The sequence below is a fragment of the Tachypleus tridentatus genome, chromosome 10 (genome assembly GCF_004210375.1).
Source record: "Tachypleus tridentatus isolate NWPU-2018 chromosome 10, ASM421037v1, whole genome shotgun sequence".
Lineage (NCBI taxonomy): Eukaryota > Metazoa > Arthropoda > Merostomata > Xiphosura > Limulidae > Tachypleus > Tachypleus tridentatus.
Genome location: NC_134834.1, coordinates 121,107,185 through 121,123,017, shown reverse-complemented (window position 1 = coordinate 121,123,017; position 15,833 = coordinate 121,107,185). Strand labels below are relative to the sequence as shown.

At 31.5% G+C, this 15,833-nt stretch overlaps 1 protein-coding gene across 1 annotated transcript in view; it reads left to right on the top strand.

Annotated features, from left to right (window-relative positions):
• LOC143228472 (heat shock cognate 90 kDa protein-like) overlaps nucleotides 1–15,833 on the top strand; it is a 99,566-nt gene that overhangs the window by 72,507 nt on the left and 11,226 nt on the right. The gene's annotated exons all lie outside the window — the stretch shown is intronic.

Sequence of the window (15,833 nt, the reverse complement as noted above, 5' to 3'; positions counted from 1 at the left end):
GTATAATAAGTTGTAAATATCTGGTTTCTGTGTTGTAGTATAATAAGTTGTAAATATCTTGTTTCCTGTGTAGTTGTATTAATACAAAATATCTAGTTTCTATGTAGTAGTATGTTGTAAATATCTAGTTTCTGTGTAGTAGTACTAATAAGTTGTAAATATCTAGTTTCCTGTGGTATAGTAGTATAATAAGTTGTAAATATCTAGTTTCTGTGTAGTAGTATAATAAGTTGTAAATATCTTCTGTGTAGTAGTAGTAAGTTGTAAATATCTAGTTTCTGTGTAGTAGTATAATAAGTTGTAAATATGGCCAGTTTCTCTGTAGTAGTATAAGGCAAACATCTTGTTTCTGTGTAGTGGCATAATAAGTTGTAAATATCTAGTTTCTGTGTATTAGTATAATAAGTTGTAAATATCTTAGTTTTCAGTGTGGTGTAGCATAACAAGCTGTAAATATCCAGCTCTGTGTAGTAGCATAAGTTGTAAATATCCTTGTTCTAGTAGCATAATAAGCCGTAACATCTATTCTGTGTAGTAGCATAAGTTGTAAACATCCTATTCTGTTTATTGCAGCATAACAAGTTGTAAATATCTAGCTCTGCAGTATTATAACAAGTTGTAAATATCTAGTTTCTGTAGTAGTATAATGTTGTAAATATCTAGCTCTGCTGTAGCTAGTATAACAAGTTGTAAATATCTAGTAATGTGCAGTTGCATAACAAGCTTGTAAAATCTCCAGCTTCTGTGTAGCAGTATAATAAGTTGTAAACATCCTTATTCTGTGCTTTAGCATAACAAGCTGTATATATCCTTGTTTAAATTTAGCTTGCATGAAGTTGTAAACAGCCAGCTCTAAGGTAGCAGTATAATAAGTTGTAAACATCCAGTTTCTGTGTAGTAGTATAACAAGTTAATATCTAGTTTCCAGTAGTAGTATGTTGTAAACATCTTGTTTCTGTGTAGTAGTATAACAAGCTGTAAATATCTTGTTTCTGTGTAGTTGCATAGTAAGTTGTAAACATCTAGTTTCTGTGTAGTTGTATATAATAAGTTGTAAATATCTTGTTTCCTGTGTAGCTGTATAATAAGTTGTAAATATCTCTGGTTTCTATGCCAGTAGTTTATAATAAAAGTTGTAAATATCTTGTTTTCTATGTGGTAGCATAACAAGTTGTAAATATCTTGTTTCTGTGTATTGTATAATAAGTTGTAAATATCTTGTTAATAGGTTGTGGCATAATAAGTTGTGAACTTCTAGTTTCTGTGTAGTAGTATAATGTTGTAGATATCTAGCTTGTAGTAATATCTAGTTTCAGTGTGTAGTAATAGTATAAGTTGTAAATATCTTGTTTCTGTAGTAGTGTTAAGTTTGTAAACATCCTAGTTTCTGTGCTAGTTGTATAATAAGTTTGTAAACATCTAGTTTCTGTGTAGTTGCATAATAAGTTGTAAACATCTAGTTTCTGTGTAGTAGTATAATAAGTTGTAACCATCTTGTTTCTGTGCCATGGTAACAATAAACATCTAGTTTCCTGTAGCATACCAAGAAACATCTAGCTCTCTGTAGTAGCATAACAAGTTGTAAATATCCTTGTTTCTCTGTATTGGTATAATAAGCCAAATATCTAGCTCGTGTAGCATAACAAGTTAAAATATCTAGTTAGTAGCAGTAATAAGTTGTAAACATCTAGTTTCTGTCTGTAGTAGTCATAATAAGTTGTAAATATCTTGTTTCTGTGCAGTAGTATAATAAGTTGTAAACATCCAGTTTCTGTGTAGTAGTATAACAAGTTGTAAATGTCTTGTTTCTGTGTTGTTGTATAATAAGTTGTAAACATCTTGTTTCTGTGTAGTAGTATAATGTTGTAAACATACGGTTAACTGTAGTAGTATAACTAGTTGTAAATATCTTGTTCTGTGTAGTAGCATAATGTTGTAAATATCTGTTTCTGTGTAGTAGCATAATAAGTTGTAAACATCCGTTCTGTGTATAGTAGTATAACAAGTAAATATCTAGTTTCTGTGTGTAGTAGCATAATAAGTTGTAAATAATACTAGGTTTCTGTGTAGTAGTATAATAAGTTGTAAACATCTTGTTTTCTGTGTAGTAGCATAATAAGTTGTAAATATCTGGTTTCTGTGTAGTAGTATAATAGGTTTAAAATATCTTAGTTTCATGTAGTAGTATATGGCATGGTATTGTAAGTGTAAACATCTAGTTTCTGTGTAGTAGTATAATAAGTTTTAATATTTCTGCTACTGTAGTGGTATAATAAGTTGTAAATATCTAGTTTTTCTGTGTTGTAGGTATAATAGAAAAGTTGTAAATATCTAGTTTCTATTTCTTAGTAGTTATAACAAGTTGTAAATGTAGCTCTGTGGTTTCTCAGTATGAAGTAATAAGTTGTAAATACTATCTTAGTTTCTGTATTTGACATAATATTTGATTTGTAAAATATCTTGTTTCTCTGTAGTAGCATAATAAGTTGTATGGAACTTGTAGTAGTATAATGGTTGTAAATATCTAGTTTCTGTGGTTATATGTAATAGTTGTAAATATAAGTTTTCTGTCTATTTGTATTGTAATAAGTTGTAAATAGTTTTGTCTAATAGTATAATAAGTTGTAAATGTATCTTGTTTTTCATAGTAGGTAATATAGCTGTAATATCTAGTTTCTCTGTGTTAGTAGTATAATAAGTTGTAAATATCTAGTTTCTGTGTGGTTGTTGTAATGGTAGGTTGTAAATCTAGTTTCTGTGTAGTATAGTAATAAGTAGTAAACATCTAGTTTCTGTGTAGTGTATAAGTAATAAGGTTGTAAATATCTAGTTTCTGTGTAGTGAGTATGGTAAGTTGTAAATATCTTGTTTCTGTGTAGTTAGTATAATAGGTTGTAAAATATCTAGTCTTACTGTGTAGTAGTATAGTAAGCTTGTAAATATAGAGTTTCTGTGTAGTAGTATTGTAAGTTGTAAATATCTAGTTTCTGTGTAGATAGTATAATAAGTTGTAAATATCTAGTTTCTGTGTTAGTAGTATAACATAGTTGTAAACATCTTGTTTCTGTGTAGTGGTATAATAAGTTGTAAATGTCTAGTTTCTGTGTAGTAGTATAATAAGTTGTAAATATCTAGTTTCTGTGTAGTAGCATATAATAAGTTGTAAATATCTAGTTTCTGTGTGTAGCATAATAAGTTGTAAAATATCTAGCTTTCTGTGTAGTTGTATAATAAGTTGTAAATATCTAGTTTCTGTAGTTGTAGTATAATAAGTTCTAAATGTCTAGTTTCTCTGTAGTTGTATATTAATAGTTGTAAATATCTTGTTTCTGTAGTAGTAGCATAATAAGTTGTAAATATCTTGTTTCTGTGTAGTAGTATAATAAGTTGTAAAATATCTTGTTTGTGTGTGATAAGTAATACTAATAAGTTGCAAAATATCTAGTTTTCTGTGTAGTAGTATAATAAGTTGTAAATATCTAGTTTCTGTGTAGGTAGTACATAAGTTGTAACATCTTGCTTCTGCAGTATAGCATAATAAGCCAAAACATCCACTGTGTAGTAGCATAACAAGTTGTAAATATCCACTCTGTGTAGTGTATAACAAGTTGTAAACATCCTATTCTGCAGTAGTAGTATAATAAGTTGTAAATATCTTGTTTCTGTGTAGTAGTATAACAAGTTGTAAACATCCTAGTTTCTGTGTAGTAGCATACAAGTTGTAAACATCCAGTTTCTGTGTAGCTGCATAATACGTTGTAAACATCTTGTTTCTGTGTTGTAGCAGTATAAGTTGTAAATATCTAGTTTCCTGTGTAGTAGTATAATAAGGTGTAAATAAATAGTTCCAGCTGTAGTAGCATAATAAGTTGTAAAATATCTAGTTTCTGTGTAGTAGTATAATAAGTTGTAAACATCTTGTTTTTGTGTAGTTGTATATTAACAGGTATTCCTTGGTTTATCTAGTTTCTCTGTATCTGTGTAGTATAATAAGTTGTAAATATCTAGTTTCTCTGTAGTAGTATAATAAGTTGTAAATGTCTAGTTTCTGTGTAGTAGTATAATAAGTTGTAAATATCTAGTTTCTGTGTTGTAGTTGTATAATAAGTTGTAAATATCTTGTTTCTATGTAGTAGTATAATAAGTTGTAAATATCTAGTTTTCTGTGTAGTAGTATAATAAGTTGTAAATCTTTTCTGTGTAGTAGTATAAGTTGTAAATATATCTAGTTTCTGTGTGGTTGTATAATAAAAGTTGTAAATATCTTGTTTCTGTGTAGTTGTATAATAAGTTAAATATCTAGTTTCTGTGTAGTGTGTAGCATAATAAGTTGTAAATATCTAGTTTCTGTAGTGGTAGTATAAGTTGTAAATATCTTGTTTCTGTGTAGTAGTATAATAAGTTGTAAATATCTAGTTTCTGTGTGGTATAATAAGTTGTAAATATCTAGTTTCTGTATGGTTGTATAATAAGTTGTAAATATCTTGTTTCTGTGTGTAGTATAATAAGTTGTAAAATATATCTAGTTTCTCTGTAGTAGTAGTATAAGTAAGTTGTAAATATCTTGTTTCTGTGTGGTTAGTATAATAAGTTGTAAATATCTAGTTTCTGTGTAGTAATTATAATGGTTGTAAATATCTAGTTTCTGTGTAGTAGTATAATAAGTTGTAAATATTTCTGTGTGGTAGTATAATAAGTTGTAAATGTATCTTGTTTTTCTGTGGTTGTATAATAAGTTGTAAATATCTAGTCTCTGTGTAGTTTGTATAATAAGTTGTAAATATCTAGTTTCTGTGTATAGTTTATAATAAGATTTTGTAAATATCTTGTTTCTGTGTGGTGGTATAAGTTGTAAATGTTCAGTTCTGTGTGTTATAGTATAATAAGTTGTAAATATCTAGTTTTCTGTGTAGTAGTATAATAAGTTGTAAATATCTAGCTTCTGTGTAGTAGTATAATAAGTTGTAAATATCTAGTTTCTGTGTAGTTGTATAATAAGTTGTAAATATCTTGTTTTCTGTGTTGTAGTATAATAATTTGTAAATATCTAGTTTCTGTATGTAGTAATATAATAAGTTTGTAAATATCTAGTTTCTGTGTCTAGTAGTATAATAAGTTGTAAATATCTAGTTTCTGTGTAGTAGTATAATAAGTTGTAAATATCTTGTTTCTGTGTTTGTATAATAAGTTGTAAATGTCCAGTGTTTCTGTAGTAGTGTATAATAAGTTGTAAATATCTGGTTTCTGTGTATGTATATAATAGGGTTGTAAATATCTAGTTTCTGTGTAGTAGTATAAGTTGTAAATATCTAGTTTCTGTGTAGTTGTATAATAAGTTGTAAATATCTTGTTTCTGTGTAGTTTGTATAATAAGTTGTAAATATCTAGTTTCTCTGTAGTAGTATAATAAGTTGTAAATATCTAGTTTCCTGTGTGTAATGTATAATAAGTTGTAAATGTCTAGTTTCTGTAGTTGTAGCATAATAAGTTGTAAATATCTTGTTTCTGTGTAGTTGTATAATAAGTTGTAAATATCTAGTTCTCTATGTAGTAGTATAATAAGTTGTAAATATCTAGTTTCTGTGTGTAGTATATATGTTGTAAATATCTAGTTTCTGTGTTTAGTAGTATAATAGTTGTAAATATCTAGTTTCTGTGTAGTGGTGTAATAAGTTGTAAATATCTTGTTTCGTAGTATAATAAGTTGTAAATGTCCAGTTTCTGTGTAGTAGTATAATAGTAAATATCTAGTTTCTGTGTAGTATAAGTATAATAAGTTGTAAATATCTAGTTTTCTGTGTAGTAGTATAATAAGTTGTAAATATCTAGTTTCTGTGTAGTAGCATAACAAGTTGTAAATATCTAGTTTCTGTGTAGTAAAGCATAATGCTTTGTAAATATCCTGTTCTGTGTTCTGTGGTAAGTTGTATGTAATCTTGTTCTGAAGTCGTAAATGCATCTAGTTGTAAATATCTAGCTCTAGTAGTAGTATAATAGGTTGTAAATATCTAGTTTCTGTGTAGTAGTATAATAAGTTGTAAAATGTCTAGCTCTGTGTAGTAGTATAATAAGTTGTAAATATCTAGTTTCTGTGTGTAGTGCATAAGTTGTATAGTATAATAAGTTGTAAATCTATCTGTGTTGTAGTATAATAAGTTGTAAATATCTTGTTTCTGTAGTTGTATAATAAGTTTGTAAATATCTAGTTTCTGTGTAGTAGTATAATAAGTTGTAAATATCTAGTTTCTGTGTAGTAGTATAACAAGTAGTTCTGTGTATAATAAGTTGTAAATATCTAGTTGTCTGTGTAGTAGTTGTAATAAGTTGTAAATAATCATCCAGTTTCTGTGTAGCAGTATAATAAGTTGTAAATATCTATTTCTGTGTAGTTGCATAACAAGCTTGTAAACATCCTGTGTAGTAGTATAATAAGTTGTAAATATCTAGTTTCTGTGTAGTAGCATAACAAGTTGTAAATATCTAGTTTCTGTGTAGTAGTATAATAAGTTGTAAATATCTAGTTTCTGTGTAGTAGTATAATAAGTTGTAAATATCTTGTTTCTGTGTAGTTGTATAATAAGTTGTAAACATCTTGTTTCTGTGTAGTAGTATAATAAGTTGTAAAATCTATCTGTGTAGTAGTATAATAAGTTGTAAATATCTAGTCTCTGTGTAGTATAATAAGTTGTAAACATCCAGTTTCTCTGTAGTAGCATAATAAGTTGTAAATGTCTAGCCTGTAGTAGCATAATAAGTGTAAATATCCTAGTTTCTGTGTAGTAGTATAATACGTTGTAAATATCCAGTTTCTGTGTAGTTGCATAATAAGTTGTAAACATCTAGCTCTGTGTAGTAGCATAACAAGTTGTAAATATCTAGTTTCTGCGTAGTAGCATAATAAGTTGTAAAATCCAGTTTCTGTGTAGTAGTAAAGTAAAACATCTTGTTTTCTGTGTAGTAGTATAATAAGTTGTAAACATCCTAGTTTCTGTGTAGTAGCATAACAAGTTGTAAACATCTTGTTTCTGTGTAGTAGTATAATAAGTTGTAAATGTCTAGTTTCTGTGCAGTTAGCATAACAAGTTGTAAACATCCAGCTTTTCTGTGTAGTAGTATAATAAGTTGTAAATATCTAGTTTCTCTGTAGTAGTATATAATAAGTTGTAAATATCTAGTTTCCTGTAGTAGTATAATAAGTTGTAAATATCTAGTTTCTGTGTAGTAGTATAACAAGTTGTAAATATCTAGTTTCTGTGTAGTAGCATAACAAGTTGTAAACATCTATGTTTCTGTGTAGTAGCATAACAAGTTGTAAACATCTAGTTTCTGCGTAGTAGCATAATAAGTTGTAAACATCCAGCTCTGTGTAGTAGCATAATAAGTTGTAAAATCCTAGTTTCTGTGTAGTAGTATAATAAGTTGTAAACATCCAGTTTCTCTGTAGTAGTATAATAAGTTGTAAACATCTAGTTTCTGTGTAGTAGTAATAATAACAAGTTGTAAATGTCCAGTTTCTGTGTAGCAGTATAATAAGTTGTAAACATCCAGCTTCTGTGTAGTAGCATAATAAGTTGTAAACATCTAGTTTCTGTGTAGTAGCATAATAAGTTGTAAACATCCAGTTTCTGTGTAGTAGCATATCAAGTTGTAAACATCCAGTTTCTGTGTAGTAGTATAATAAGTTGTAAACATCTAGTTTCTGTGTAGTAGCATAACAAGTTGTAAACATCCAGTTCCTGTGTAGTATAACAAGTTGTAAACATCCTGTTTCTGTGTAGTAGCATAACAAGTTGTAAACATCCAAGCTCTGTGTAGTAGTATAATAAGTTGTAAACATCTAGTTTCTGTGTAGTAGCATAATAAGTTGTAATCCATCCTGTAGTTTCTTGTCAAACATAGTAGTAGTATAACAAGTTGTAAACATCCAGCTCCTCTGTAGTAGTATAATAAGTTGTAAACATCTAGTTTCTGTGTAGTAGCATAATAAGTTGTAAATATCTAGTCTAGTGTAGTAGTATAATAAGTTGTAAATATCTAGCTCTGTGTAGTAGCATAACAAGTTGTAAACATCCAGTTTCTGTGTAGTAGCATAATAAGTTGTAAACATCCTAGTTTCTGTGTAGTAGTATAACAAGTTGTAAACATCCAGTTTCTGTGTAGTAGCATAACAAGTTGTAAACATCTAGTTTCTGTGTAGTTGTATAATAAGTTGTAAACATCCAGTTTCTGTGTAGTAGCATAACAAGTTGTAAACATCTAGTTTCTGTGTAGTAGCATAATAAGTTGTAAACATCTAGCTCTGTGTAGTAGTATAATAAGTTGTAAATATCTAGTTTCTGTGTAGTAGCATAACAAGTTGTAAACATCTAGTTTCTGTGTAGTAGCATAACAAGTTGTAAACATCTAGTTTCTGTGTAGTAGCATAACAAGTTGTAAACATCCAGTTCTGTGTAGTAGCATAAGTTGTAAACATCTTGTTTCTGTGTAGTAGCATAACAAGTTGTAAACATCCAGTTTCTGTGTAGTAGCATAACAAGTTGTAAACATCCAGTTTCTGTGTAGTAGCATAATAAGTTGTAAACATCCAGCTCTGTGTAGTAGCATAACAAGTTGTAAACATCCAGTCTCCTGTAGTAGCATAACAAGTTGTAAACATCCTTGTTCTGTGTAGTAGCATAACAAGTTGTAAACATCCAGCTCTGTGTAGTAGCATAACAAGTTGTAAACATCCAGCTCTCTGTGTAGTAGCATAACAAGTTGTAAACATCCAGCTCTGTGTAGTAGTATAACAAGTTGTAAACATCCAGTCTTCTGTGTAGTAGCATAACAAGTTGTAAACATCCAGTTCCTGTGTAGTAGCATAACAAGTTGTAAACATCCAGCTCTGTGTAGTAGCATAATAAGTTGTAAACATCCAGCTTCCTGTGTAGTAGCATAACAAGCTTGTAAACATCCAGTTCCTGTGTAGTAGCATAACAAGTTGTAAACATCCAGTTTCTGTGTAGTAGCATAACAAGTTGTAAACATCCAGCTCTGCGTAGTAGCATAACAAGTTGTAAACATCCAGTAGCATTCTGTGTAGTAGCATAACAAGTTGTAAACATCCAGTCTCCTGTGTAGTAGCATAACAAGTTGTAAACATCCAGCTCTGTGTAGTAGTATAATAAGTTGTAAACATCAGCAGTTTCTGCTGTAGTAGCATAACAAGCTTGTAAACATCCTAGTTTCTGTGTAGTAGCATAACAAGTTGTAAACATCCAGTTTCTGTGTAGTAGCATAACAAGTTGTAAACATCTTGTTTCTGTGTAGTAGTATAACAAGTTGTAAACATCCAGTTTCTGTGTAGCATAATAAGTTGTAAACATCCTTGTTTCTGTGTAGTTGCATAATAAGTTGTAAACATCCAGCTCTGTGTAGTAGTATAACAAGTTGTAAATATCCAGTTTCTGTGTAGTAGCATAACAAGTTGTAAACATCCAGTTTCTGTGTAGTAGTATAATAAGTTGTAAACATCCTGTTCTGTGTAGCAGCATAACAAGTTGTAAACATCCAGTTTCTGTGTAGTAGCATAACAAGTTGTAACATCCAGTTAGTAGCATAAAGTTGTAAACATCCAGCTCTAGTAGCATAACAAGTTGTAAACATCCAGCTCTGTAGTAGTATAACAAGTTGTAAACATCCTAGTTCTGTGTAGTAGCATAACAAGTTGTAAACATCCTTGTTTCTGTGTAGTAGCATAACAAGTTGTAAACATCCAGTTTCTGTGTAGTAGCATAACAAGTTGTAAACATCCTATTCTGTGTAGTAGCATAACAAGTTGTAAACATCCAGCTCCTGTAGTAGCATAACAAGTTGTAAACATCCAGCTCTGTGTAGTAGCATAACAAGTTGTAAACATCCTTAGCTCTGTGTAGTAGCATAACAAGTTGTAAACATCCAGCTCTGTGTAGTAGCATAACAAGTTGTAAACATCCAGCCTCCTGTGTAGTAGCATAACAAGTTGTAAACATCCAGCTCTGTGTAGTAGCATAACAAGTTGTAAACATCCAGTTTCGTGCAGTAGCATAATAAGTTGTAAACATCTAGTTCTGTAGTAGTATAACAAGTTGTAAACATCCAGCTTCTGTGTAGTAGCATAACAAGTTGTAAACATCCAGTTTCTGTGTAGTAGCATAACAAGTTGTAAACATCCAGCTCTGTGTAGTAGCATAACAAGTTGTAAACATCCAGCTCTCCAGTAGTAGCATAACAAGTTGTAAACATCCAGTTCTCCCAGTAGCATAACAAGTTGTAAACATCCAGTTTCCAGCGTGTGTAGCATAACAAGTTGTAAACATCCTATTCTGTGTAGTTGCATAACAAGTTGTAAACATCCAGCTTCCATGTAGTAGCATAACAAGTTGTAAACATCCAGCTTTCTGTGTAGTAGTATAACAGTTGTAAACATCTAGTTCTCTGTGTAGTAGCATAACAAGTTGTAAACATCCAGTTCTGTGTAGTAGTATAACAAGTTGTAAACATCCTCTTTCTGTGTAGTAGCATAACAAGTTGTAAAATCCAGTTCTGTGTAGTAGCATAACAAGTTGTAAACATCCAGTTTCTGTGTAGTAGCAGTAAACATAAGTTGTAAGCATCAAGTTGTAAACATCCATTCTGTGTAGTAGCATAACAAGTTGTAAACATCCAGTTTCTGTGTAGTTGCATAATAAGTTGTAAACATCCATCTGTAGTAGTAGCATCAAGTTGTAAACATCCAGCTCCTCCGTAGTAGCATAACAAGTTGTAAACATCCTGTTCTGTGTAGTAGTATAACAAGTTGTAAACATCCAGTTCTGTGTAGTAGTATAACAAGTTGTAAACATCCTGTTTCTGTGTAGCAGCATAATAAGTTGTAAACATCCAGTTTCTGTGTAGTAGTATAATAAGTTGTAAACATCCAGTGTAGTTCTGTGTAGCTGCATAATAAGTTGTAAACATCCAGTTTCTGTGTAGTAGCATAACAAGCTTGTAAACATCCAGTTCTGTGTAGTAGCATAACAAGTTGTAAACATCCAGCTCTGTAGTAGCATAATAAGTTGTAAACATCCTAGTTCTGTGTAGTAGCATAACAAGTTGTAAACATCCAGTTCTGTGTAGTAGCATAACAAGTGTAAACATCCTTGTTTCTGTGTAGTAGCATAACAAGTTGTAAACGTCCAGCTCTGTGTAGTAGTATAACAAGTTGTAAACATCCAGCTTCTGTGTAGTAGCATAACAAGTTGTAAACATCCTTGTTCTGTGTCCCAGTAGCATAACAAGTTGTAAACATCCAGCTTCTGTGCAGTAGCATAACAAGTTGTAAACATCCAGTCTCTGTAGTAGCAGTCAAACATAAGTTGTAAACGTCCAGCTCTGTGTAGTAGCATAACAAGTTGTAAACATCCAGCTCCTGTAGTAGCATAACAAGTTGTAAACATCCTATTCTGCTGTAGTAGCATAACAAGTTGTAAACATCCAGTTTCTGTGTAGTAGTATAACAAGTTGTAAACATCCAGTTCTGTGTAGTAGCATAACAAGTTGTAAACATCCAGCTCTGTGTAGTAGTATAACAAGCTTGTAAACATCTTGCTCTGTGTAGTAGCATAATAAGTTGTAAACATCCAGTTCTCTGTGTAGTAGCATAACAAGTTGTAAATCCATCTCGTGCTCTGTAAACATCCAGCTCCGTAGCAGTATCCTATTCCGCATACAAGTTGTAAACATCCAGCTGTTCTGTAGTAGCATAAGTTGTAAACATCCAGTTTCTGTGTAGTAGTATAATAAGTTGTAAACATCCAGTTCTGTGTAGTAGTATAACAAGTTGTAAACATCCAGTTTCTGTGTAGTAGCATAACAAGTTGTAAACATCCAGCTCTGTAGTAGTAAGCATAAGTTGTAAACATCCATTCTATTCTGCAGTATAATAAGCTGTAAACATCCAGCTCTCTGCAGTAGCAAACATCTTGTAAACATCCTAGTTCTGTAGTAGCATAAAAGTTGTAAACATCCAGCTCTGTGTAGTAGCATAACTGTGTAGCTGCATAACAAGTTGTAAACATCCAGCTTCTGTAGTAGCATAACAAGTTGTAAACATCCAGTTTCTGTGTAGTAGCATAATAAGTTGTAAATATCCAGCTCTGTGTAGTAGCATAACAAGTTGTAAACATCCAGCAGTATTCTGTGTAGTAAATAATAAGTTGTGTCTTGTTCTGTGTAGTAGTTGTAAATCCAGCTCCTGTCCCAGTAGCATAATAAGCTTGTAAACATCCAGCTCTGTGTAGTAGCATAATAAGTTGTAATCCAGCTCTGTGTAGTAGTATGTTGTAAACATCTATTCTGTGTAGTTGCATAACAAGTTGTAAACATCCTTGTGTTCTGTGTAGTTGCATAACAAGTTGTAAACGTCCAGTTTCTGTGTAGTAGCATATAAGTTGTAACCATCCTAGTCCTGTAGTAGCATAACAAGTTGTAAACATCTAGCTCTCTGTAGTAGCATAATAAGTTGTAAACATCCTGTTCTCTGTAGTAGCATAACAAGTTGTAAACGTCCAGTTTCTGTGTAGTAGCATAACAAGTTGTAAACATCCTTGTTCTGTGTAGCAGTATAACAAGTTGTAAACATCCAGTTTCTGTGTAGTAGCATAATAAGCTTGTAAACATCCAGCTCTGTGTAGCAGCATAACAAGTTGTAAACATCTAGTTCTGTGTAGTAGTATAATAAGTTGTAAACATCCAGCTCTGTAGTAGTATAATAAGTTGTAAACATCTTGTTCTGTGTAGTAGCATAACAAGTTGTAAATATCTAGTTTCTGTGTAGTAGCATAACAAGTTGTAAACATCCTGTTTCTGTGTAGTAGCATAATAAGTTGTAAACATCCAGTTTCTGTGTAGTAGTATAACAAGTTGTAAACATCTTGTTTCTGTGTAGTAGTATAATAAGTTGTAAACGTCCAGTTTCTGTGTGTAGTAGTAATAAGTTGTAAACATCTAGTTTCTGTGTTGTAGTAGTATAAGTTGTAAACGTCCAGTTTCTGTGTAGTAGTAGCATAAGTTGTAAACATCTAGTTTCTGTGTAGTACCATAACAAGTTGTAAACATCCAGCTCTGTGTTGTAGTATGATAAGTTGTAAACATTCCAGCTGTGTGTAGTAGCATAAGTTGTAAACATCCAGTTTCTGTGTAGTAGTATAACGAGTTGTAAACATCCAGTTTCTGTGTAGTAGCATAACGAGTCCAAACATCCAGCTCTGTGTAGTAGCATAACGAGTTGTAAACATCCAGCTCTGTGTAGTTGTATAACATGTTGTAAACGTCTTGTTTCTGTGTAGTTGTATAACAAGTTGTAAACGTCCTTGTTCTGTGTAGTAGCATAACAAGTTGTAAATGTTTAGCTGTGTTGTAGTAGTATAAGTTGTAAACGTCTTGTTTCTCGTAGCACCATAAGTTGTAAACATCCAGCTCTGTGTAGTAGCATAACAAGTTGTAAACATCCAGCTCTGTGTAGTAGCATAACAAGTTGTAAACGTCCAGCTCTGTGTAGTAGCAGCATAAGTTGTAAACATCCATTTTCTGTGTAGTAGCATAAGTTGTAAACATCCAGTTTCTGTGTAGTTGTATAAGTTGTAAACATCCAGCTCTGTGCAGTAGCATAACAAGTTGTAAACATCCATCTTCCGTGTGCAGTAGCATGTTGTAAACATCCAGTCTCCTGTGCAGTAGCATAACAAGTTGTAAACGTCCAGTTTCCATGTCCGAGTAGCATAACAAGTTGTAAACGTCCAGCTCTGTAACGTGAGTTGCATAACAAGTTGTAAACGTCCAGCTCTGCTGTGCCGTAGTTGCATAACAAGTTGTAAACGTCCTGTTCTGTGTAGTAGCATAACAAGTTGTAAACGTTTAGCTCCAGGTTGTAGTAGCATAAGTTGTAAACGTCCTGTTCTCCTGTAGCACCATAATAAGTTGTAAACATCCAGTTTCTGTGTAGTAGTAGTTGTAAATGTTGTAAACATCCGTTGTTCTCTGTGCAGTAGTAGTATATAAGTTGTAAACGTCCAGCTCTGTGTAGTAGTAGCATAAGTTGTAAACATCCATTCTCTGTGTAGTAGCATAAGTTGTAAACATCCGGTTTCTGTGTAGTTGTATAAGTTGTAAACATCCAGCTCTCTGTGTAGTAGCATATAAGTTGTAAACATCTAGCTCTGTGTCGTAGTAGTATAATAAGTTGTAAACGTCCAGTTTCTGTGTCGTAGTAGCATAATAAGTTGTAAACGTCTTGTTTCTGTGTCGTAGTAGCATAATAAGTTGTAAATGTCTAGTTTCTGTGTCGTGAGTAGCATAATAAGTTGTAAATGTCTAGTTTCTGTGTCGAGTAGTATAATAAGTTGTAAACCGTCTAGCTCTGTGTAGTAGCATAATAAGTTGTAACCGTCTAGCTCTGTGTAGCAGCATAATAAGTTGTAAACATCCTGTTTCTGTGTAGTAGTATAATAAGTTGTAAATGTCTAGTTTCTGTGTAGTAGTATAATAAGTTGTAAATGTCTAGTTTCTGTGTCGTAGTATAAGTTGTAAATGTCTAGTTTCTGTGTAGTAGTATAATAAGTTGTAAATATCTTGTTTCTCTGTAGTACTTTAATAAGTTGTAAATATCTATTTTCTGTGTAGTAGTATAAGTTGTAAATGTCTAGTTTCTGTGTAGTAGTATAATAAGTTGTAAATGTCTAGTTTCTGTGTCGTAGTAGTATAATAAGTTGTAAATGTCTAGTTTCTGTGTCGTAGTAGTATAATAAGTTGTAAATGTCTAGTTTCTGTGTCGTAGTAGTATAATAAGTTCTAAATGTCTAGTTTCTGTGTAGTAGCAGTGATAACCTGTATGTTTCTAGCTACACTTTTATTTTAATAAGTTGTAAATATCTCTACAATGTGGCTGTGAGCAGTTACTAATATGTAACTATTGAGTGGTTTTAATACCTGGTATGTCATTGGAATCAAAACAAGGAATCTGTCAGAGTAAATTGGTATTAAAAAACAGAAATTTTAAATTGTGAAAGAATTTTTAGTAAGTGGAAGTAACTTTCATACATTAGTATCTATGGCATTTGTAGTCTTGATCATGTAATAACCTAAAATAATGTTATGTTATTTCATTGAATTCATTCATATTATATAGTGGACCAACTGTTTGTTGATTGTGTTTCGGTGTATGTGTAGATAGACACACAAAACAGAGTAATGTTAGGAGTTGCAGGCTGTTTTATTACATTTTACAGCTTTTACATTGAGGAAGATTATTAGAACAAGTAAGACACTTCAATCACTGGTGTGGTCGTTTTTGAGTATACAAGTTTTACCAGTAAAGAATACTTGTAGTATTTAAATCAATGTTCTGTAGTCTAACGATGTATTTACAGATTAGAACTAATAGTGGTTAACTTTACATTGCATGGCTGAATAGAAAAAAACAAAGTGGATAAATATTTAAAAACAGCAGATTACATCAATGCATATGATTAGAAATGTTTGGAGAAATAACAAAAATAAATCTAGAAATATGTCTGATGTTTCTCAGTCGTGGGATTGTTAGTGACTAAAGTTTCACTAATGTCCGACTTCTGTTTCAGTACAATGAGTTCACAAAAACTGTTTGTTTTACTTATGTACCATGGAGTTGGGAATTTGATTTTGGTGGTCCTTTAACTTAATCTTTAAGTTATATCCTGTTTGTAATAGGCTTAGCAGCTGTTGCTCTGTATTTTGTAAATGTTTCTTTTTGGAATAAGGTTCTTTATATTACTTTCTTAACATGTTTGATTTTTATT